Source organism: Sinohyriopsis cumingii, chromosome 8, assembly GCF_028554795.1.
Source record: "Sinohyriopsis cumingii isolate HCF-2022 chromosome 8, ASM2855479v2, whole genome shotgun sequence".
NCBI lineage: Eukaryota > Metazoa > Mollusca > Bivalvia > Unionida > Unionidae > Sinohyriopsis > Sinohyriopsis cumingii.
In genome coordinates, this window is record NC_142968.1 from 125,090,431 (window position 1) to 125,115,788 (window position 25,358).

Below are 25,358 nucleotides of genomic sequence, written 5' to 3' on the forward strand. Positions count from 1 at the left end.
CTACTATCCACATACGCGAAGCAGCAATAAACAAACCCAAAATCTACTATTCACACACGCAAAGCATTAAAATGAAACCCAAATCTACTATCCACACAAACCAACTTAAGCTCTTACAAAACCCAATAATCTACTATCCACACAAACTTACGTGAGCGCTTACAAACACAAACAGATACACTCACACTAGAAAAAAGAGTCAGTGTTTATATTCACACTACTCTACATACACACATTGGCAAATGGATTACTATTTCTTTTCTAAAGGTTTGGGTAGCCCTGAAAAGGGCTGTTTTTTGCAAGAACTCCAGGACACCTGGTTAATGATGGCACCTTCCAGGTCTGGCACCACACACACATCTTCTACTCCAATCTTTCCAGTTGACTCGTTTGACTGGGAGCGGAGAGGGAGGATGATTGGCTTCATCACCCCAATCCTCTGTCTCTGGTATCGTGTAAGCCATCCTCTCTCCTATTTTCTTTTCCTCCTCTTCCTTTTGTCTTCTCTCCTCCTCTTCTTTCTTTATCCTTGCCTCTTCTACTATGACCTATGCGGCCAGTTCATTTACTATACGCCTGGCATATTCCAGGTGCATCTGGAGTTCTAGCAGTTTCACAATTCTGGTATTCATTGTCTTGTTAACGAATGAACAGGGTAGCTAGACTGCCCAGCGATTTTCAATTTATAGTGAAAGCGCGGACGTGAAGGAAAACATCCCCTAAAACAAAATTTATATTACCTAGATCATGACCAAACAACGCGCGGACCTAAAAGAAACACTCACTCACTTTTTTATACTACCCATTACTAATTTAAAAATTTTCATTAATCACTTCAATATACTATCCACATACGCAAAGCAATCTAACCCCAAATCTACTCTCCATGCACGTCAAACAGCAAAAAAAACCATGATCATTATTTACTATCCACACAATCACATACACTCACACCACAAAAGAGTCAGTGTTTATAATCACATTACTCTACATGCACACATTGACAAATCGAGTGTTATTTCTTTTCTTGAGTATTGGGTAGCCCTGAAAAGGGCTGTTTTTTTGTGTGTGTGCAAAGTTGAAGTTAGGGCGATCTTTTAGTTTCTAAGAATGCGACGTCTTCTGACGATAGACTTTCTGACGATAGGTCTGCTTCTTCGGAAAGAGAAGAAGAACTCTTTGATGTCGATACGACAATCGACAAAGCCTCTGTCAGGTTCAGGTTTCTGTTGCTGCTGCTCTTGTTGCTGCTGCTTCTCTCTCTGCTGTTTCTGAAGTCTGTACTTCTCTGTCCATTCTTCTTTCTCCCTGTTCACTTCTTCTCTGAAGAGCTCTTCTATCAGGTCTTCAGTGACTTTTAGCATTCTCACATTCTCTGTCTCTTCTGGCTTCGGTATCAGACTGTGTCTGACCCTATGCAAATTCACGTAGGCTTCGTTTAGCTTAGCTAGTTTGGAGCACATCTTCGTAGGAGGATGAGTCGACAATGGATGGTTAGACTGGAGGCTACCCCGGCTTTAAAGTCAAAGCGCGGACGTGAAGGAAAACATCCCTCCGCTGTTTTCGAGCCCCAACGTTCAATGAATGTCATGAGAGGGATAGTAAGAAGTCAAAGAGCATGAATCAAGATTTCTATAGTCAAACAAAACACAATGGCATTTTTTCTTCAAAGCAGAACATTTTTTATTCATAGTTACTTAACACTAACAAACAACTCTAACATTTTTTAACAATAATCCAACAATATAACATCAAATATGTTTTTTCAAATCACAAACATTTTTTAACTAACACTTTATTTTAGACAGGGCTGACAACGTTGTGAATGAAATTGTGATTTCCACTGTTGGAAGTCATTAGGCCATTGATGGACACTACGTTTCCTAGCCTGAGACAAAAGATAAGCATAATGGTCACAAAACCATTTATCTACTTTCACATCATTTCTAGAAGAAGAACGAGGATCAAAATGAGTCACTAAATGTTCTAAGGAATAGCCCAGGCTGCGATGATGCAGAAAATACACACAATATTGTCCACACACCAAGGAATCTGTGCCTTGTTATTTCACATTATTGAATCGGGTGGTCTGAGCATTTCTTCTCATAAAGTCAATGATATCGTCTTCCAAAGGAGGCAATCCATAGGAATCAAAATATTCCACACATCCTTCTTGAGGAAAGTAGACGGCTACCCAGTGGGTTCCTGGGAGATGACTGTCGTCCGTGTTGGTCACATAAGCTTGATGGTCTTGAGGTTTGCGATGAGGGAGTTCATCTTTAGCACAGACGACAGGATTCCAAGAAGCCGTGTACGAACTGTGGTTCAAAAGGTAATAAAGTTCCCAAGTATCCATTTGTGTGTTGTTTTTTTCTTCACAGGTAATAATAAGTCATCAATTCGATCCTGACTTTTTGCTTGAAAATGTCTGACAAATAACCGTTTCTTCGCTTCGTCTCCCCACTCTGATTTAGGAGAGCTTCGATATGATGGATCTCTTGAGTGGTTAATGGTGGACAAGAATGTTCACGCAAGTCTTTATACCACTGGTGCAACACGACTTCGTCCGAGATGAGACTCCAAGCTTCGTCCAGATACTCGTCCAATTTTTCTTATTGACTCAGCATCAGGCATTTATCGTGTTGAATTTGACTGGGATGATCGTTTTGACATCCATAGCAATCTTTCTTGATCAATTCCGTCATTTTTTCGACCAAGTGTTTGGCAAAACAGGAGACTAAATGGGCTTCTTGTTCTGGCCATCTCGACTTCATCATGACAACTTCCTCGTCTTTGTCTTGGGATTCTTCTTTTTCCACAGTCTCCTCACATCCCATGTCCAAAGTTTCTCCACTTTGTAAAGAGGGATAACAGTCTTCCATGGCTTCTAATAATCTAGAATGACTTCTCTCAAACTGTTGATTTCTATCGTATTATCGAATTCTGCATACAGGATGACGTTCACCGTGTTATTTACCGGTAAAGGTTCTGCAAACTGAAGTTCCACACGAATCTGACCGGATTTTATAGGGTGGAAATGTCCCTCGTCGCTGCCTTGGTCTGGAGTGAAATCTAAAGCCCACAAAGCATAGCCTCCTGCATAATCCACGTACGTAATGCCGTGACTGGTGTTGGTTCCTAACTGTCCCGTCGCTTCTTACAGCGACAAGTACGATCTCAAATAATTCTTCTCGGGCTCAAATTTAGGTTCAAAGGGTCGGGTACACAAGGTCTTGCCGTCGCGACTGACTTCGATTTTGGACACTTTGTAATGATGAAAGTTGAAAGGGTTTTCATGGTAGTCTCCGTTGAAGGCTGTATTCTTGGCGATACCAAAGATCAAACGTTTGGGTAACTGTCCTTGGAAGAGATGATCTTCGATCATGGATCGCTGTCCAGCAGGAATGGTGAAGGTTTTCACTTAAACGCGACATATCGGATACTTGGCGGTCGTTCTGCTCAACGTCTGACTGACGTCGTTTCCCACTTTAGGTAACACTTCCACACGACGCACGTAGAGTCTGGCTTCTTCGATTTTGGTTTTGTAAGTGGCATCAGCAGCAGCCATCAAATGGAAAGCAGCAATGCTACGATTCAGTCTCAACCGGATATCCACCCCGTTCAGCAAATACTTTTCTTGTAACCACATGTCCAAATGCAAGCGATCCATCAGTTCTAAACTACGACTTCCAGCAATTTTCTTTTGTCGTTCTACAAATCCCGTTAAATTTGCAGCATCCCCAGCAAGTGTTAAACTGTTGAACTTGGCTATCGCGTCAGGTTTCCATACCACGCAAGCATCCAGATGAGTGTTCTTGGCTTCTTTTCCGTACGTCAAGAGATTTTCCAGGTAGGCTCGATAAGGGTAAGTATCCATGCTGCTGCTGACCAGTTTGTTATTCAAGTACAAGTCCACTTCGCTGAACAAGGAATGCATGAAATTATTGACGGGAGCTACTGCTTCATCACCGTCAATGTTAGCGTTGGGTGGTTCGATCACTTTCACCTTCAAGTACAAGTAACTTCTATTCAGATCGATGTAATCTTCGGGCTGTCCTTTGATTTCAAACTCGATGGGAGCGGAATCCGTCAAAGAGGAGACGGGATGAAATTCCACCCACTGGGATTCTTGCATCGTCATCATGGTGGGGGGCATGGAAAACTGATCCAGTTCCGACTTTGAACAGGCGCAAGACTCTCGGTGCGTCATTTTTTCTGTTTCTCAATAATCAAAAACGTCTAAGTCTCGAACGGTTCTTCTTTTCTTTGTCTTTCTAGCTTTAGACGTGTGAAGTCTGGTGAAAGGGTGTTTTCTTCGTCGTGTCTTTCTGCCTTGTCCTTGCTGAATGCTTTACTCGGTAGCATGCAGGGCATTTATAGGTGTTTCTCGTCGGCCTAAAATGTCTTTACCCGTTTGCACCAATACATTTTTGCCTGCCCTCAAGAAGGCTTCTTTCGGGTTTTGTTTGTCGATGATAACATTTTGGAGAAATTCTTTGCCTTGCGTCAATGCCGCATCTTTCAAGGCGTGCAATCCGCGTGTCACCATCGGTTTCAACACTGGGGCCACCGAACGAAAGGCCGATTTTAACATATCTCCTAAACCGTGTCCTCGCTGTCGAGCAACGCCTCGGTACACTGGATACATGACTTACTAGTCGTCAGAGAACCGTTTTCGAAAATGGAGTTTCACCGTGACTTTTCCTTTGGTGAATGGAATATTTTGTCCCAGATCTACTTTTATAGCAATGTTGACCGTGTCCAAATAAGACTTGCTGACAGGCAAATAGTGAGGATGTGCAAATTCGCGGTGGACGTGATAAGTGTTTCCACCTTCTTCGTCAACGGCCATGGCAGAATCCACTTTGAAAGGAATGACACGCAGTAACGGTACGGAGGTGTGTCCCACCACGTTGTACTCCACCACATCGGAGTACACAAACATCAAATTCAGTCCTTGGTTCAGTTCTACCGGGGTACGAAAATACTTGGCAAAAGTATCTTTGTCAGAAATGACTAGTAATTCGCCTTTTTCTTGTTCTACTTTCTTCCTCATCCCCATGTCCCCGCCCAACATGACAAACAATTCAGGACAAATTAAGAAAGACATGATTTTACTCCCCTCAGGAAATTTCATCAGGAAGCGACGAGCTGTTTTGTGGTACTCCAGGATGACACTTTTATTGACACTCTCCAAAGCTTTCAGAAACACGACATTAAACCTGGAGGCCATGATGCTGACCAAATGTTGACCACTAAAATAATAGCCTGCGGGAATGAACAAGCGATAGTCGGTCCACTTTGGATTTTTTGTGTTAGGGTTTTTTAAGCTATATTTGCTGTGGGTATTCAAGTACTGTTGTATTTGCTCGTCATGAACTTCCACCGTAAAAGAATTTTGATTGGGAAGGACATTGAAGACTTGGGTCGGGTGAATGATTTCCACTAAAGCCACTTCCCAATGGGCTTCGTGATCTAATGGGATCGCCTGAGGTAATTTGGCCGTGTAAGAGCACAACGTGTTGTTGGGAAACACCTCCATGGAACTGTCACTGGGTAAGGTTAAGTAAAATTGGTTTTGGTGACTCATAATTCCGGAGTTCTGTGGCTGTCCGACGGGTTACTAGACGTCAGAGGCGTGTCTCCTCCCAAAATGGAGTTGTTATTGTTGTTGTTGGAGTGGTGACTGACACTGGCACTGGACACAAGGTTCCCGTTGTTCCCGTTCGAGGAGAATTTCAGCGAGGGATTGGGAAGCAGGTAACCGATGCAACTGCTCAATAAAATGGTCCACAATTGTTTGTCTCCTTGTTGCAAACTCAAATTGGCGATGGCTGCCCCGATGACACAATACACCACGAAGATTTGGCAGAAAAAGACGATTTGCGTTTTAGGCACACGTTCTCCACACCACACCAACAAGGGTTGTTTCTGTAAATCTTGCAGAGAAGAACTGGGTGAAGGAGTGGTCGACGTAGCTGCGTCTGTGTGAAAGGGCATGATGGTCACTTCTTTTTATAGTCGATGACTTGCGAAGCGTCGATCCAAGAATCAAAACTGGGTGGATATCCTTTCCAACGTACTTTGACTTCTTTGACACGTCGTTTGCCCACTTTACGGGTTCTGCGTTCGAGAATGCTTTCGATGTCGTACACATCGTCTTCTTTTTTGGTGACACGTTGTAACTCGGGCAAATAAAACGTTCCTTTGAGCACTTCTCCGTTCATGTCTTCTAATTTATAGACGGCAGGATGACGGCCATGCACTCGTCCAGTGACACGAAACAATTCGGTCGTCCAGTTAGGTAAGTAACCTTTGTCGAAAGCGCGTTTGGTTTTGCCAATGCGCACCGAATCTCCTACGGCCAACACTCCACTTTTCTTGCGGACAGCCCTCGTCGAGGACGTACCAAACAGGCGCTCAAACACCAACACGTCGTTCTCGGGAGTCACTTCTTGCGGGTCACGTCCAAGGCTTCGATGGTAAGATTGGTTGTATGCTTGCACCAGGTGCGGTAAGATGTCGATGTACTTCAGAGTGTGATGATGCGTGAAATATATCCACATGGGTTCTTTCAAAATGCGTTGAAAACGTTCCACGATGCTGGCTTTGGTTTCAGGATTCTCGGTGATAAAAAAATGAATGTCACGTTTCTTTAATTCTTTTTGGAAAGCTTGGTTCAGATATTCGGTACCTTTGTCCGTTTGCCATCGAAGAGGGTGACGACCACTTTGTTTCAACACTCGTTGCAGGGCTCGCACTAAATCGCTGCTCGATTTGGAAGTCAAGGGTACGACCCAGGAAAATTTGGAAAAGATGTCGATGACACAAAACAAATATTTGTAGCCGCGATTGTAGCTGGCCAAATGAGAGACATCGGCTAAATCGGCTTGCCATTGATGATCGATGCCTTCCACTCGGGTGCGACTTCTGGAAAACTTGCGTCGAATGCGTTTGTGTAAAGTGTAGGTAGCTTGTTCTTGTAACCATCGTTGCACTTGAGGTAAACGGAGACTTTTCAGTCGAGTTTTGGCAGCACGATACAATTGTTGAACTCCTGCGTAACCTGCAGGATGGGAGGGATCGTAGTAAATGCTGGGTAACACTTTTTCCATTTTTTTGTGTTTGTGTGTTAATAAGGCACCCACTCTTGGAGGATGCTACTCTTTTTCTCTTTGGGTATTTTCTTGGATTGCAATGCTTTGCGTGTGCGACCGGCAATAGGTGTCGAGGAGGATGATGTCTGAACAGGGGATATCAGTTCTTGTTTCACTTCTGTCTTCACTTCTGTCTTCACTTTCTTTTTCTCTTCTGATGAAGAAGGAGTGGTCATCATCTTTTTAATCCATCCAATTCTGGAGGTAGGTGGTGTTGTTAACTTTCGTACTTTCTCTGGTGGACTTTGAAACCCTTCTTCTTCTTCTCCTTTTACTGTCTTGGTCACTGGTAGTGGTGGTGGTGGTAGTGATGATGGTGCTGGACTTTTCATCAAGGTCTTAAAATCTTTCAGAGTGGGTAGAGCTGTTTCGTCTAAAGCTTTCTGGTGAAAGAGTTGCAGTCGTTGCAAGAGTTGACCGTACTTTTGCGATTTTTCTGTTTCGGACAAATCTTGCCGATCCATTAAGGACTGCAATTCGTGTTGTAACTGGGATATCTCGCTCAAATTGGGATTGGGAGGTAAATGCGGGGTGCGTTGTTCTTGCCACCGATGGTATTTCATCCATCGTTTGTAAGGCACTAAAGCTAGTTTTCGTCCTTCCATTGGGTTGTCAGGGGTCGATTCTGAGACCTTGGGACTTCAGAGGGCCTTTTTATCTTGCTCCAACCAGTCCTCCCAACATGGTTCACAAGACTCCTTTCAGCAATGGGCCTAACAAGAGTGGTAAAATGCCTCCACGTTGGACCAACATCTTCTTCTTTTGACGAATGGGAATTTTCTTTTGAACCATTTGGCGAAGAACGTGACGATATTTGCCTAAGCATTGTTTCTGGTGTTTGGACAAAGGGATCGTGCCTTTCAAGACGTTCAAACAACATTCGCACACGGTATCGATGACCTCTTTGGAGGCTGATTGAATGAGATTTTTTTGTAGGGGTGAAGAAGCTTTGGACACGACAGATAACATGTCCCCATGTTTGACTAAACGTGGAGGCAGTCCTGTCCGTTTCTTTCCCTGGGGTTGTTTAGAGGAGGGATGTTTTCGGGAGGGTGACATCTTTGAGTCTTCAGCACCAAAAACACTGATACCCCTACTTAGTCACAGGCCTTTTTTATACTGGAACGCGTCGCCACTGATTGTCTTTACGTCGTATCAACTTCAGGACAGGCATGAAACGTCGTGCAGGGGTACGCAACAGACTAAATCGAGCCAGTTCTTGCTTGGACAAATCCAGTAAACTTTGTAACATGCCCGATCTTTCTTGGACTTTGATTTTGGGAGAAGGTACTTTGTGAGCAGCGGCCACTGCCGCTAAATTGGAGGGTCCTGCCACTGGGGAAGTTCTTCTTAGGGTCATCAACGGAGAAGTTCTTGGTGTGATCAACGTCTCCAAGTACTCTTCAGTTCTTGGTGTCATCAACGGAGAAGTGAATGAACCTGAGGCTACCGGAGACGCGGTCACCGCCGTTGCAGGTCGTGGTTTGCGAATGTAAGGTTGCGTCCTGGCCGAAGTGCCTTTCTTGCGACTAGTTTTCTGTGGACTTTTCTTTTTCTGGGGACTTTTTCTCTGCTTCTTTTTCTGGGGGATTTTCTTCTTCTTTTTCCGGGCTGGTGTCTGGTAAGAGGAGGGTCCCGCCACTGGAGAAGGTTTTGGAGACACAGGTCTCCTTAGGCACCTGGTCTTTTTCTTCTTCTTGGAGCTTCGTTTGACTTTTTTCTTGGGGAGAACTTTGGGGGCATTAGGATCCCATCTTAAGAGAGAGCGAATGATGACCCCTCCTAGAGTACCGCTCCCTCCAGGTTTCAAAATGATTTGTTTTTTGGTTTGAGTGTCGATGCGGCGATTGGCCAGTTGGGTCAAAGCGACTTTGTTTCGAGCAAAAAAGCGTTTGGTTTGATGAGGAATCTGAATGATCCCTTGCAGTAATTGACGTGCTGTCACCGTGAACCATCGTAAGACTTCTTTGAAACTAGCTTCTAAGACACGAGCTCGTATTTGTGGATTATTTTCTCGACTGATGCCATACAAGGCACGAATCAATTTGACGGGACGATGCGACTGAAGGGAGGTCATGTTCAAACGGTGTGAGACAGACGAAAAGTGTCTGAGGTTTGTATAGACTTTTTTGTTGAGTGAAGTTAAGTCGAGGACGGAGACGTGTACAGGACAGGCCCTCCGTCTTGGCACCAGTGGTGAAACAAGTGGGTACGAAATCGCAAATCATCGGGGGTCGTAGGTTTCAAATCGACGAGTAAATAGGCTTGTGGAGTTTGAGTGGCATCGTCGTACGCCTGAGTCAGCCAAGGCGTTCCTAACTGTTTGGCTAAGACTTGCACTTGCGATTTATCTCGAGGGCTTTTAAACAAGACCACGTAATGCGCATTGAGACTGACGGTGCGATGGGCTTTACTTTGTTGAAACAAATTTTGGGTGATGTAAACGACACTGGCATTACGATGATGCCCTTTGCGCGTAAACCACAGTTTAATTTCTTCTTCGTCTTCTCCTAACATGTCGTCGAAAATGACCAAATGGGTTTGACGGGAGTCAGAGTCGATGCCGTCGTCTTCTTTAGGAATGCCTTCCACAAACACGATGGAATCGCCTTGACTTTCTCGCAAGAGGCTGTACGCCGATTGCCACTCTTTGTAACACCACACGATGCGTTGAGGTGGTCGATCTATCAAATGATGTTTATGTTCGATCAAATGTTTGACAAATTCGGTTTTGCCTGAACCGCTAGGTCCAGCAATGAGCATGTTAAAGGGATGGTGAAGATACAAAGCCTCCCAACTGGCACGATCTAAGTGTTCGTCTATGACTTTGACAGTGGAGGAAGAGGGAGCAGAGACAGCAGAGGTAGCCATAGTGTTAGGAATGTCACTTGTGACACGAAAACAAACAAGACGAGAGTTTATATACCTTTTTCAGGACACGTTTATTAAATGTTTCAAATATGAACAACACGAAAGATAAAAATACATAAAATCCAAATAGTTATGTACAGGAATAAAAAACACATCAAAACGATCAAAGTGGAATATAAACAAGTCTCTGTACAACATGTTTTGGGTAACCAAGATGTCCTAGGGACAGAGTGTAATGTTCTTAAAGTCTTTACATGAGGTATTGTCACACAAGTGTCCTCCCGGAATGACCTTTCAGGAATGTCCATGACAGTCCTGTCCTGAAGCGAGTGGTTGTTCTCGTTGACGGGTTCTTCTGGCACTGTCACTAACACAGGTTGAAAAGTAACTTTTTTCCTTGAACAACTCTTGTGCATACTGGGCCACTTCTTCGGTCCAAGCCTCAAAACCCCCCTTTTTCCAGTCACGAACATCTGTCCAATGGGGGTGTAAGTCACAAGCTACACACACATCGTCATACACATCTTCGGTAGCTAAAAGTTCACGAATCTTTTTTTCGTGTTGAGGTCGAGAAGTATCCAGATGAAAACGCAAGGCTTTGAGCAAAAGGAGTCTTTCGTGACCATTTAAGGCCATTGGGGTGGTAAGTACTGATCGTAAAGAGTCCACAAGGAATCGGCTGGTAAACGAAATCCCAGAAAACAAGTCACTAAGACACACACTATGCGACGTCCCAAATTGAATGGATACAGCTCTTGTAATAATTGATGGTAATGATCCACGGTTTGAATATGGTCATTGAGTTCCTTCCACGGAATCTGTTCAATCACTTGTGACATAAGCCGTTGCATGGATTCCTGATTTTATAGTCTCTTTATTTCGGAAGCAATAAAGGTACTTTCTAACTAGACATCTTCGTTCTCCAGTAGGGAATCTAAATCTTGCATACTGTAACCTACACTTCAGAGTTTGTCTAGATGTTTCGTCTTCCGCTAAGCAGATTCCACGTAAAATATGTTGGTAATCCTTTAACTCGTCTTCCTCAATACGTTGCTCTAGGTGAATCTCGAAGTAACCAAAATTACGAACATTTAGTTCATTCACTAACTGAAAGTGATGAACAAGGTCTGACCACTGAAACAATTTCTGACGAATCAGTCCTCTTATACCATTCAGGTACCAGTGGTTAAAGATCTGGTGACGTAACAGATGCAATTGTTCTTTACGTTAGACTTGTATTTTGACCAGCTCTCGGTAAATGCGTTCTCTCAACTCCACAGGCAAAGCACGAATGTTCTCTTGTAAAGTATCCATGAATAGGTCGTACTAAATCCTCTTTCTGACACAAGAAATGTACCGTTTGCACAGACATGGTTTTACTTCAGTGTCGAATTTAAATCGTTTAGTCACTAATTTACACATTACAATTCCTTCAGAAGTTTCCTCTTTCACTAAGTTGACATTGTGTAAAAGATGTTGGTAATTCGTTAACTCTTCCTCTGGAATTCGATGTAGTAAGTTTACAATGTAGTAAATAGAATCATCAATAGCAAACCAATCCTTTTTAAAACTAGGGGATCGTTGATCAATGTCTGTCCAATGGAACACTTTCAACTGAATCAGTCCTTGTATAGCCTTCAGGTACCAGTGGTTCAAACACCGGTGACGTAACGGATGCAATTGTTCTTTACGTTTGACTTGTATTTTCACCAGCTCTCGGTAAATGCGTTCTCTCAACTCCACAGGCAAAGTACGAATGTTCTCTAGCAAAGCATCCATGAATAGGTCAGTCCGTACAATTCACAATCTTCTCCTAGAGCAAAAGTAATCCACATAGTGAGTAATTTCTGGCCACTGCCATTCAGGGTAACGTCCAAGAATCTCATTGAACTCTTTTAATGTAAACGGTCTAGAGTAATATAATAGGACGAATGCACACTTGATCCAGAGAAATCTAACACACTGGTTGACTTTTTTCACCTTCCTCTTGTGAATTTCTCAGCACAAAGGTTCTACAGTCACCCATTGAGATTTCACTCTGGCAAACCCCTGCCAAACTTCCTTGTAAATCTTCTTTTGCAGTTCTTTAGGCAATGATTCAATATCGTTTTTGAAATGAAGTTTAAATACTGGTCTCGGTGATGTCCAACATTTGACTCCTAACCAATCTGGTTTCTTCTTCTTCGTCAACGACATGGTAAGTTACTTCAATGTCTCGGTTCCACTAAAGGTAATTAATGACAATTCGGTGACCATCGAGCATGTTCTACGTAGGCCGAATCTTGTGGTTCCCAGTGGTGAAATGACACACCGCAACTGAAGCACTTGACTTTATCCCCTTCGCCCAAGTAGTAAAATCCGGCTCTGGCTAATTCTTCGGGAATCGGTCCTCCCAGATACTTAGGCCATTTTCCTTTGAACGATTGAAGACGATTTTCAAAGTCGCAGTATTCCGACAAACGCACAGGGAACGAATATTCGTCTTTCACAGGTTCGTTTCGATGAGGGTTGGGTGACATGGACAGGAGTTTGCTCAGGGCTGGATGACATCCGTAGGGAGGTAGACGTGAAGGTGGACATCCACCTTTAAAACGAAACACAGTAAAGTGTCCAAGAGGACGAGCGGCATCGCTTTCGCATTTCTCAGGTTTGACACGCACAGCATCACTTTCCATGATAGGGGCAGTGAGAACAAAGTTCCCATGATGCTTTATGGCATCGCTAAGGTCACAGCGTACAGCATCGTTCCAATCGCAAGGCTCACAATCGCATTCCAAACTTGAATTGTGCCTGTCTGAACTTGTTTTGTGTTTCTCTGAAAGTATTCATCTTGTTCGCTTGGTCTTGGTAGTCACAATGAACTATCGATCTTGACCATACCCCTTTTTTATACTAGTCGCGATGCAGTCTCAAGCTTGTACATCGTTCCTTTTTTATGTTTAGTTTTGGAAGTTACCGTCTCTAAGATGCCGTCATAATTGTACCGTAGTGTAAGGGGTGGAAAGGCCATAGAAAGGTAAGGGCACTGCGGAGACCATCGAGTATGTTCCAGAATAGCTGAATCTTTATAGATACATAGATCCATTCGTAACTTCAGTCTGCAAGCGAAACACTGTACTTCGTATCCCAATCCTGACTCAGGTCCCAAGTAGACAAATCTGTTCTAGCTAAAACATGCGAAGAAGGTAATCCTTTCCTATCCGTAGGCCATGCTTGAAACGTGTCCAATCGACGGGCACAATCACAATAGTCAGGCAAGAAAACCGGAAAATGGTAGGGTTTGAACTTGGAGTTCTCATCGGGTTTCTCACTCGATTCTTGCTGTGGCGAAGTCATCCTTCTGGTGGGTGGCTATCCTCTTACAACCAATGTTTTATACCAACATGTCCATACGGCAAAGTAAAGTGGTTGGGCAGTCGCACTCGCTTCTGGTACACGATTTGATAGACTTTTTCCAAGGGTCGACTGACGATGTGGTGAGTGGGTGAACTTACAATCTTGTTCGGTTGATAGGTGGTCACTTTAAAGTGTTCATCCTCTCTCGATTGTAAGGCTTCTTTCAATACCCCAAAGTTGACCACTCGACTGGTACGATAATTCATTGTCAGTCCTTTCACTTTGCACGTCGTGTGCACTTCTCCTTGTTTGTCCCGGTATTCGTAACCGTAATTTTTAGGACCACCACTGGCGAAACTTAGAATCTTGTCGTCGGGATGCTCGTCTGTCCAGGCTCCTAAACGGTCTCCTTCGATGTCAGGGTGCTGTTGACTCGGGTGATGGATGCAACTGTCCGTGTCAAAGTACAGGACGCGTTCCCCTAACACTTCTAAAGCTTCGTACAATTTTAAGCGAGCATGATCTGTCACGTAAGCCGCAATGATGACATTTCCAAAGAGGTCGTCTTGTACAAACTCCAGATCTTCTTCGTAATTCACTAAGATCAAATCCTCACGAACGACATCCACGTGTTTCATGAATTTGGTTTTGTCGTGAATCATCTGAAAGGAACGGGAAGGTTCGGTCAAATATTCCGTCTTGGGTAAACACGGTCGTTGTGCCATTTTACCCCACAAACAATTTAACATCACTTTGGCAAACGATCGCCTGCCTTCGTTTTTTTCGATGTGATCTAAAGTGATGCCTTCTTGTTCATAGTATTTCTCTTTGAATGTCTTTTCGTCTTCGGGAGTGTGACACCAGGACGGATAGCCGCTGGCTTCCTGCTTCAGTTTCAAAAAGGCATCCACGTAGTCTGCGAAAATGCCTTTCTGTGTGGGGTCACCCTTGTGGTATTGTTCTGTCTTGGGAAAGTGGCAAATTTCGTACACATCTAACAGTTGGTATCCCATGTCCAGAGCTTTGAACAATTCTACGCTTACCCACGTCCCCGTCAAGGCCCGTTCTTCCTGGGTGCGCTGACAAGGTTGGTCTTGGTTGCACGTTTCGGCACAAGTACGACACAAAGGAAACATCAGTTTGCCTTGGCAATGGTGAGGTAGCACGGGATGGTACAAGTCCTTGGGAGGCAAGACTTTGCACTTGATGAGACCTTCGTATTGTCGAATGTTTTTCAGGTCGATGTTGTCCGTGAACAATTGCGGGTGCCCTGCAGGAAAGCGACAATATTTGCACACGTAGGGATACAGCGAACACACGTCCAAGTATTTGATTTCTTCTCCTTTCTCTTCGTCGGCTTGGTACAGCAAACAGGTGGCATTGGTCCTTCCTCCGTACAAACTATCGCTCGGGTTCAGCGGGTCCATGAACTGGTAACTTTCCACGAGGCGTTTAAGCTCGGGATCGGTTTTCAAACGGTGATCGTATTCGTGTTCCCACATTTCCACCACTTGGCATCCTTCCTGTTCTAACTTTAGGCGCCGCTGACAAGTGTCCTGGTACAAGTCTTCCATGGTTCGTTGTAAAAACTGATTTTTAGTGCCACGGTCAGGGTAGCAGACGGGGCATCCGTGAAATAAGCAACCATTAAACTCGTACACGATCTTGGGGTTTTCCATGATCAGTTCTCGAAATTTTCCATAGCATCGCCGTAAAATGTCCACGTCGAACAATACTTTAGCATTTCTTCCTGAAAGTCGAAAGGGTCTGAGGCGTGAGCCTGGTACCAAGCGTAGAAAGCTTCTCGTTGTTCGGTACCTATGTTGTCGGGGTCGTAATAGTGAGCCTCAGGCAAATGGGGTAGAACGGAGTGTTGATTGGCTTGCGTATTGAAAAAGTGTGGAAAGTACCCTTTAGCCATTTCTGTCATTCCAAACGTTTTAGGCATTCGACTCAAAGGCATGACCAAGTAACTCATCGAATCTTTAAACTGTACTTGTCCCACTTGCATGAAAATGATTTTGGCTCCGTTCAAAGTCACTTTAGGACGTTCGGTGCCATGTTCCGTATAGTGCCTCAAAAGAAACTGTCCATCGTATCCGGAGAAATTGTGAGCCATCACCGTGGTATGACGATGACAATCTCCGTAACGTTCGATGTCCTCTTGGCTCCACGTCTTGTCGATGGGGTCTAAGACCCATCGGGCGAAATCGGCTAGCGTGTTCGGTCCCCGAAATATTTTTTTACGCCCTCCCGGAATCTTACTGCAGTGAGGGCAATGACTCACGATAGGTTCTTGAATGCACTTCTCACACGCTCGATGAGCCACGCAGAAATTAGGAATGTGAATAACAGTCTCCTGCATGCATTCGAAATCGAAAAAGATGAAATTGCCTTTCTTCTTGTGTCCATCCTCTTTCTCTGGTTGGGGTTGGCATTTTTGCACGTAGCATTGGTGTTCCAAGTCCACGATGTGATGACAAATGTGACATTTTTTCTTTCCTGAACATACGTGTCCCTTGACAGTATTGGTACATAGGCCTTGTCCACAGGTAGGGTATAATCTCAGGAGTTGACAAGCGCATTTCTTCTGTCAACCTTGTGTTTTCAAATGTTGTTGGTAACAGGCAGGGCTGACAAACGTGCGCAGACAAGCAGGACAATGCACTGGTTCTTGCCTGTCGCTCCGACAGGGTGGAGACCAAACATCCTGAGCATTTCGATCCACAATGCTTGTGTTGCTCTCGATTGTTATAGCCATAGTCACATTTCTCACAGTAATAACCGTATCCCAGGAATCCGGTGATACTGGTAATGGTATCGAAATGGTCATCGTGATGATAGACATGAATGTATTTTCCGTCCTTAAAGTCTTTCCCTCGAAACAACAGAGGTCCGCGCACTTCTTGAGGGTGTACTTTCAAGGTGTAGCTTGGAGCTAGGGCATCTTGCAATTTTTGCATTTTAGGAATGCCACAGGGTGTGTCTTTGGACAGGCCAGCTTGTTGTAACAGGAGTTCTGCTTCGTTTCGTTGTTTGGCTCGGTCGGATCGTTGAATAGTTTTCCAGGTTCTTTTCCATTCTACCGTGTTGTTCTTGTTGGCATAGTTTCGTCCCACCACGATGGCTCGGGCTAAACACATCTGGTCTTGAGGGTTGTGAATTCGGACGAGACTTGTTTTGGTGCTGCGAAGCTCGTCCACCAATAACATCTTTTTGCGTCCAGTCTCTTGAGGAGGAGAGACGTGGGTCATGTCCAGTGTGGCTTTTCCATCGGTGATGTCAAACTGGTCATTGGATTGTTGTACGTGTTGCATCTTGTCCGTGACTTTGGAAGCGGTCAATTCTGCCGGGCTGCTAAACTCGATCCAATCAGAGGATTTCAAACCGTCGTGTTGTATGGAAAGTCTCAAGCGATCGTCTTCTTTGGGTTGACATTGTCGCTTGAGTGTGGTGAGCAAAAAATCCCACATCACGGTGATGAACCCTTCTGCTTTCTCTAACGGTACTTCGGACTTGAAATCTTTAAACTTCACCGTGCATTTGTAAGCCATAGTTCTAAATTTTCTAGAGGGACGCTTTTCTGTCTCTCGAATGGAATAGTAATTTTCAGGGTTGACTAAGGGTGATGAACTTTGTTTAGAGGGCTTGGATTCTGGTTCACTCATGTCCTCTTCAAAATCACTGGCATGAATTTGTGCCAAAACTTCAGCCCTGGTACAAGGCGATAGATCACGTTTCTGCCTCTTACTTTCTTCTTCTTTCTTCTTGAATGAATTGGATCGTTTCATCTTGAGTGAAAAACGTCAAATGACTAAAGTTTAAACACCATGGACTAATTTATAGTCATGGCAGACCAGCGTATATAAAAGGGTGTGTGTCTTGTCCTTCACTATTCATTTCACTCTCAAACCGAGCACAACAATGGAAGAGACTACACAAATCGAAAGTTTCATCAGAGCTTTGCGAGGGGTTATTAGAAAATTTTCTTCAGACCAACCGACGGACTACTCTCCTTCTTTTCGAGATAAAAGTGAAGATACTTGCTATATCTGTCAGAAGAAAGGGCATTGGTCTTCAGAGTGTCCAGACCGTCAAAAAAGAAAAAAAAGGGGATTAGAAAAGACAAAAGTCAAGATACCTGTTATTATTGTCAAGAAAAAAGAAATTGGTCTCCAGATTGCTTAAAAAAGAAACAAGAGAAGTCAGAAGAAGAAGAGAGGGATTCTTCAGAGGAAGAAGAAGAGGAGGAAGAAAGCAGACAGGTGAAGAAAAAGAAACAGGAAAAGAAAAGAAGAAGGGAAGAAAGTGAGGAGGAAGAGGAGGAAAAGACTGTGACGGTGAAGAAATTCAAAGACCAAAAAGACTAAACAATGAGACAGAAGAAGTGTATGGACTTTTCAAAGTGTTCTGTTGTGAATTGTGATTTGTGAATTGGATTGTAAATATTGATAAAAGAATAAATTAGGTATAAAAAAGGTAAGTGTCTTTGAGTTTAGATTTTAAAATAAGAACGTACGCTCCCACATTCATACACACGTATATAGGGGTAAAATGGTTTTTTGAGTTATTGGCAATTGAAAGTCTATCTCGTTTCGAGAGACGTGGGTGGTCCTGAAAAGTGCCTTTTTTCTTGGTGTAGAGGTGAGTTTAAGCAATCAACTTTAACTGTCCTACTTCTGGACTGCGTACTGTTGATGATGATTTGGTTGAAATCACTAAGGGTGGTACGGTAGGCTTAGTCACAGGGTTGGAGTGTTTAGCTCGGGAAGGTCGTATTCTCTTCGGTCGTAATAAAGAAGTCTGATACATTTGTTTCAGACTTCTTAAGTCCACTAAAATGTCTAACAGTACCGTGACCGTTTGATTTTCACACCCTTGTTTCTTTGCTGCTGCTTCTTCTTCTTCTTCTTGTTTTTTTTTTTTCTCACCTCTTCTTCTTGCTGTTGTTGCTGCAGAAGAAAAGCTTGTTCCGCTTCCTTTTGCTGTTGTATAAATTTCTCCAATTCTTCTTTCTGTCTCTGTCTAAAATTCTCCACGTGTGGTAATGAAGGTGACGAAGGTTCCGGAACAAATTCTTGCGAGGTAAGAAAATCCACAAAATTCCAATGTACCTCTTCTGAAAGTAAGTCCGGGTTCCCTTGTGTAGTCTCCACTGCTGGTGCACCCCAATGGATCGTTTTCTGAGTTTCCGTCATGTTGAATCACTGTCTCGCATCGACTGACTGCACACAGGCGGTAGCGAATCTATATAGACCACGTGACGTCACAGACCGTTCTCTTCGGATTGGATGCGAGCTGACTGAATTTTGTAACGCGTGTTTGGATTGGTCAATGAACTCAATCCGTTTCAATCCTTCCTCTACCTATAAATAAGCGCAGTTCACTGCATTGATTTACCTGTTCTCGTCGCCTCAGCATGTGGATTGACGTTGAATCTTCCACCCTTGTGTTAACAATGATGTTCAGGACGGACATACCGATGTATGTCCGATCCGAACGGACAGTTGTCCATAGGACCGCCAGCAACCTATGGATACGTAGGATTTACGTGGATAGGCAAGGATGCCTCAGAAGAGTCCTGATTTACGGTCCTACAGTGAGACGAAGCCTAAGGACAAGAAGAAGTCACATATGCCCTTCATGTTAAGAACATATATAAACCCAAAATTCCCTTTTCAGGGCCACCCACATTTCTCGAAAAGAGATCGACTTTCAATTGCCTACCCCTTTTTTTTAATTTTTTTTATTTTGAAAATAAAAATAAAATCCCATGTTAAATTCCCCTTGTCCCTAGACAGTCCCACCATTTATTTCCATGTTAAATTCCCATTGTCGCTCAACAGTCCCACGATTTATTCCCCATGTTAAATTCCCATTGTCGCCAGGGTACAAACTTTTTTCTTTAATGTTAAATTTTCCATTGCCGCCAGGGTACAACCCCCCTAGTTTAACATTAAAGTCCCCTTGTCGCTAGGGTATCCCTATTCACTACTAATATGTTCTAGTTTTTAAATCACAATGATATTCTTATTTATTTAAGCTGAAGCTAAAACATACCTCAGTAAACTCAGAAAAGGCGGTGATGATTGTTGTTCATGTTTTCTTGCTACAAGTAAAGACTAGAACGATAAGTAAATACTAATTTAATATACAAGTGGGGCATATTCTGGCCTGAAGGGGTATGGTCTGGCCCAGGCTATTTTACACCCCCGGGCATAGTTTAGCCTAGGACACTTTATCCCCCGGAGTATAGTCTGGCCTGGGCCAAACTATACCCAGTTTTAATCTGCGCAGGGATTAATTTGGCCTGCTACACCTGGGTTTCATTCTTCCTCCACCAATTTCACTGGCCACTGTGCTACTGTATAGCCTGTCATGAGCTGAACAATGGTGTAAATCGGCCTAGTTACACCTTTGCGTCAGACATCACAAATGTGATACCGTAGTAATGGTGATATAAAACACCTACCGTAAAATGGTGTAAATGAAAAGATCCGATGAGTCTATTGAGACAGTAGAGAGGAACACTGTGTACTTTTAAGTTTAAACGCAATTTTCTAGGAAAATACACGTACCACTTATGGATTAATATTCAGTGTGTAGTTTAGTCAAGATGGGTATGGCAGGCGTGAGTAATTGCCTTTTAACTCTACATCTAGAAATGAATCTCGATATCGTGTCAAGGCAAAGGAAAAGTGGTTGGAGTTTTATCTGAGGGGGGCATGGTCCCTGCGCCAAAGCTGTAAAGGAATTCCCCAGAGGCACTCCAAGCCTTGCCAGGTCTGTGCAGAACTGAAACACGCACTCTTTTATTGGGGCGTCTATCCACATATAATTTGCGCAAGTAATTTGCCTGATATGTATTCCGACGAGCCTTTTCACCAGAACAAAGAAAACACTATCGTAGAGGGTGTAATATATCGAATTGTACTATAGCTTATTACGCCTCTATGGTCTTCAAAAAAGTAATAGAAAAGAGAGAAAAACAACAAGCGTTGTAAAATTCAACCAATAATGTTTCTTCCAAGAACACAAAATGAAAAACCGTCAAAAGAACATACGGCATTTCGAATAAATCTCAAATAATCCGAGCATTTCTGACAAAAGTCCTAATAAAAGTCCTGAATCAGCTTTAGTGGTAATCTAAATTAAATCCAACGCTGGAAGTGTTGCTGTGTCCGTAATGGCCCGTGTCGTGAACATGTGCCAACCGTCTTTTGTTGGATCGCAATAATACAATCCAAAAATATACCCTTTTTGACATTTCACCATAAATTCAAGTCTCTATTACCAGGAATGTTATTTTTATGAACAGTTGGTATTTCTAGTGAATAAATAATTTAATTAAAATCTAGTTCAAACGAACTACTTCAGAAAACAAGATTATTTAGTCCTCTACTTGACCTCAAGTCTCAAACAGCATTTTCTTTGGAGAAAAAAAAAACAGCTATTACCTAACAGAAAATTTCATTCTAGTAGGTTCCCAGTGTTTGCAAGTAAAATGTTTGGTATAATTAGAAGGTCTGGTGCTACAATTTATAATCTGAAATGTGGAAATCATCAGGTAGACCAGGTATATTTATAGGGAGGTTTCCAATAATCTAGACCCAGACCAAAATAAATATGTGTACTGCTATCGATAAAGTTCCTAATATTGAAATCATACTCGTAGAGAAAATATTAACTATGTCTTAGTTGTTTACGGAATAAAACAAATCAATGATTTGGGTCAGGTAGAAAATGAATTTGATTTTGAACATGGTCTAGTCCAAACTATAGTTATCCATATCATGTAATAAAATAAAATAAATTTGAAAACAAATAATTGACATACAAACAATGCAAATTAAGTATACATAATAAGGTCATGAAATGAGCAGTGAGCCTATGGATATGTAAGTAACTAAGCGATTAATGCATCTATTGCAAATATGGTTATTAACATAACTAGAGAAAATAATTCTGACATATATTGGAAATAAGTACAAAAATACTGTGCATGGAAATGCAGAAACGCAATCTCTGAGCATGTTCTGACACTGATATTGTGTAAGCCACATGGAAAAAAATAAACCGAAACAAACAAACAGACATTAGCTCGTGGTTTGCTTTAAAATGCCAACTATGACGTTCGCAAGTGAACTGCAAGTCTTGGAAATTGTAGATGGAGGACACGGCCCACTTTAAATGCAAGCCCTTATCTTCAAACGGGATAGTTCACCCTGTTCTACTGACATGTGCTGCTCTTATTTCTCCATAATAAATCTATACAGCTTATTTTTATACAGATATATGTTTGCAGCTAAATTCTATCTAGCTTTCAAAATAGTAAGACTTATTTATAAATGTTATGTTTCTCCTGGCGGGCGTACAGTTTCACTTTCATTCTTAACCCAGATGTTTGCCAAAATGGTATGTCTCCGTCTACGTGTTTTTCTTACTTGTTTTTTGTTTTTGTGTTTGTTTGTTTTATTTTGTTTTGTTTTCGTTTTGTTTTTTCTAAATGTCTAGAAAGATTTGTGCTGACTTGATCGAGTTTAGTATGATGTGGAAAGATTAAGTCGATGATCAGTGGAGCCTACTAAGTAAATTTTCAAAGTTCTTCCGGGTTCCACATGGTCTAATCGGTACGTTCATATTTTCTATATTTATATTCTTCTTCTAGCCCTTTTTTCCTAATGAAAAGATCGGCTCCGTTTTTTCTTTGATAATTTTTTTACTTGAGATGACTGTGCTATGTACACTGTTTCATTAGTAACTGGTGATCAAATTTAAGAATGATGTCACACCTAACAGTAACTGAAGCAGTAGTCAGGAGAGGAATTGTAGTCGGTAATTTTGGACAAGCAAATCACGTCTTTAAAACTGTATCGGTTCTGTTCTCAAAAAGCATGAACATTTATATTTTCTCGACTTTCTCCGTAGCTTTTCAGTAGCTTTCCATGAGTCTGTTGTTCTCCCCAAATATACTGGCCGCGATAGATATATCATATTATTTGCTAAAATGGCGTTAAACCCGCCACACAAAACTATATCATATGAGGTGTCTCATTCGGCGTCATCAAGTTCAACTTACATTGATCAGATTTCCTACGACTGTACGTACCGCAAGTCCAAATACATGTCATGATACTAGGACATTGTACAGTTACATTATTTCACAAAGAAATACCCAAATAAATATACTTACTGTGATGTAAATGCAACGGACACAATCTCCAGCAGAGACACAATGACAATTCGCACAAAATTCTCTTATCAATAAGAGCAAAGTAAATCCAAGAAAAATCTACTTAACACTGTGTAACCGTAAACATAGATATACCTACCTATACGTATGTCCTTTGAACTCTCATATAATGATGAGTCACTTGTTCAGACATGAATTGAATACATTGCGATGACTGAAGTATGACAATACTTTTCATATATAAACGCTTCACGGGTAATGCATGTGTACTACTGGAGGGTGCTTTAAGGGTAAATGGAACCATATTTTTATAAGAAAATTAATACAAACCGAATTGAGTGCATTAGGATTACGACATTATTACCCTTAGTTACATGTATATTCCTACATGAGGCATAACAGTGTATAGCATACATATAATAATACTCAAAGCACGGAACCACTGCGACGTATTTCTTGAACTCGAAATCTCTTGTATTGTGATTTGACGCGTTATGGAATACTATGGAAAGCCTTAGCCGCCAAAATATGAAATTAAAATAAAATAAGTAATTTATAAAAAATTAAAAAAATAAAAAATAAAACAAGCACGCTTGTAAAACAAACATTAAATCTCAGACAAAAAGCCAAGGCCCAAATAAAGTAAATGAGGAACAAACGAAACATAAAAATGCCAACAAATTACGAACGAAACAACCAAAGGTCAAAATGAAATAACCGTATTAATACTATAATAAATACTCGAATCAAACAAATTAGGGACTAACGAAACAGACAATGTCAAAGAAACAGACAAAAAAGAGAAAGAATGAAACAAGCAAACGCCAAACGAAATAAAAGTTATTTAAAAGAAACGAACAAAAATCACACAGGTTAAGTAGACATAAAATGAAACAAAAAATAACAACATACAATTAAAAGACACACATTTACACTCGTCATACAACACCAAAATCGAAAATGATATTGATAAAATAAGCAAAACGCGGTAGTAAAATGATCAGCATTATGAAAATAACAGAGGGCGCCACTGTTTTGTAACGGGAGATTACATTTATTGAATCAAGGACACACGTTTTTAACACGGCTCATCCGGTTAAACAAAATTATTTAATAAACGATGTAAGGCTGATCCATGAAGTAGCTGATTTGCTGACACACGCCATAAACAGTAATACAGGTGAATCGAGACCACCGCCACCCACTCTGATAAACAAATTTTCATCAACAGCATAACGTTCGCCTCTTGGGTTAAATAAGGCATCATAATCGATATCGACTACCTCATTATTGAGATACAGTTTACAATGGAAAGTTTGGTCAGCATACACTATTCGAACAGGTACAAAAAGTTAGCACACCTTTCTTTAATAGTCCATCTAGATGAATCGATGAAACTTTAATGATTTTACTTATTTATTATATTATTATTTGTGTGGGGTGTGGTTGCTAGAATTGTTTTAAATATCTTAAGAATTTTTTCTTCCGATTTACTGGTCGCTTCTATCGATCGACGAAAGGTAGTTACTCTAATTATTTGTGATTTACAATCGTCATTTAACAAATTCATTTGAATACATTTTATAACTACCTTATACTTAAAACCATAATTGTCTAAATATTATAGACGTTGTATCACATTTGTCTGGATAGTTGTATTTGTTATTGATTTATTAAAATACATAAAAAGAATTCATTTTGCTTGACTTATTGATTGTGTCGACATTAGTAGTATGTAAAAGGCGGTTCCGAACACACAACACCATATTTTATCATTGACTTGCACGAGAAAATCTATTTTTGCAATATTTAACTTTTTTTAGTAGGACTTGTAATGACTGCATCAATAGTTAGAAACCCTGACAGGATCTGTGAAGGTTTTTTTGCCGCGGGATAAAGTGCGGATAATACTGCCCATTTAAAGCATTGAATTATCGTTATTTTCGACAATGATGCAACCTTGACTTGCTGTTATTTCAGGAGGCACCTGTAACCACAAGCCTGCCATGAGCGGATTGTGTTTGGATGTGTTGACGCTTGGCTGTGTGACTCCTACCTTGATCCACCCAGAGCCACGCTGCTGAAGGCCCTCGATATCATCCCCTAATCTTTCATAAATTTCTCTCACATCCATATCGTTGGCATTAGAAAGAGCTCGCTGGTGAGTGGCAAAATGAGATTATATCTCGTCCTCGTGTATTCTTCTGAAAATCACCCTCACGATCACATTAAATTCAACAATGTGGTGTTCTTTCAGCTGAGAAGCTAAAACCCTGTGCATAGCAACTTCTGACAGGTTACGTATACCAGTACTGTTGAACAGGATCTTCAACATAAGCATAAAAACTCCTGTCAGAATCCACAAAAGCCGGGTCCGTGGTCTAAACTCCATTATTTATACTATCACATATTGTATTTAATTTATTTTTCGCAAAACACATTGTCTACAAAGACATGGCTGTCTACGAATTAAATTAATCCAATACATTATAAATAATGGACCTCTCTTGCAATTTTCCAGAGGCTGAACCCAGTCTGTAAAGAGATGCTTAAACGTTCTTGTCCTAACCCCTTTCCCGAGGTGGAAACGGTACCAAATCCCACCTAAAAAGAGATGTTGACACGTTTGGATGAGACTATGGTGATGCCGAATAACGCTTTTGGCTATATTCCAGAGCTGATTTTTTTCTGATGAGCCTAGGCTAGATCCAAGTGTGAATTGGACTTACGCTGCTCATCAGCGCCTGGTGCAAAAGTATAAGTAGCAATATCACATCTAAAATATAAATTTGTGCTGCGCA

The 25,358-nt window shown here is 41.8% G+C and overlaps 1 protein-coding gene across 3 annotated transcripts in view; it reads right to left on the reverse strand.

Moving 5' to 3' along the window:
- Positions 1–22,766, reverse strand: part of LOC149794578 (uncharacterized) — a 72,032-nt gene extending 49,266 nt beyond the window's left edge. Inside the window, exons 1-2 of one of the 3 annotated variants that reach the window (XM_089968862.1) lie at positions 22,558–22,673; positions 19,425–19,473 (exon numbers count right to left, since the gene is read on the reverse strand). The gene's annotated coding sequence lies outside the window, so the exon portion shown is untranslated. The other 2 variants (XM_089968863.1, XM_089968861.1) reach the window with 2 other exon arrangements.
- Positions 22,767–25,358: the final 2,592 nt, after the last annotated feature.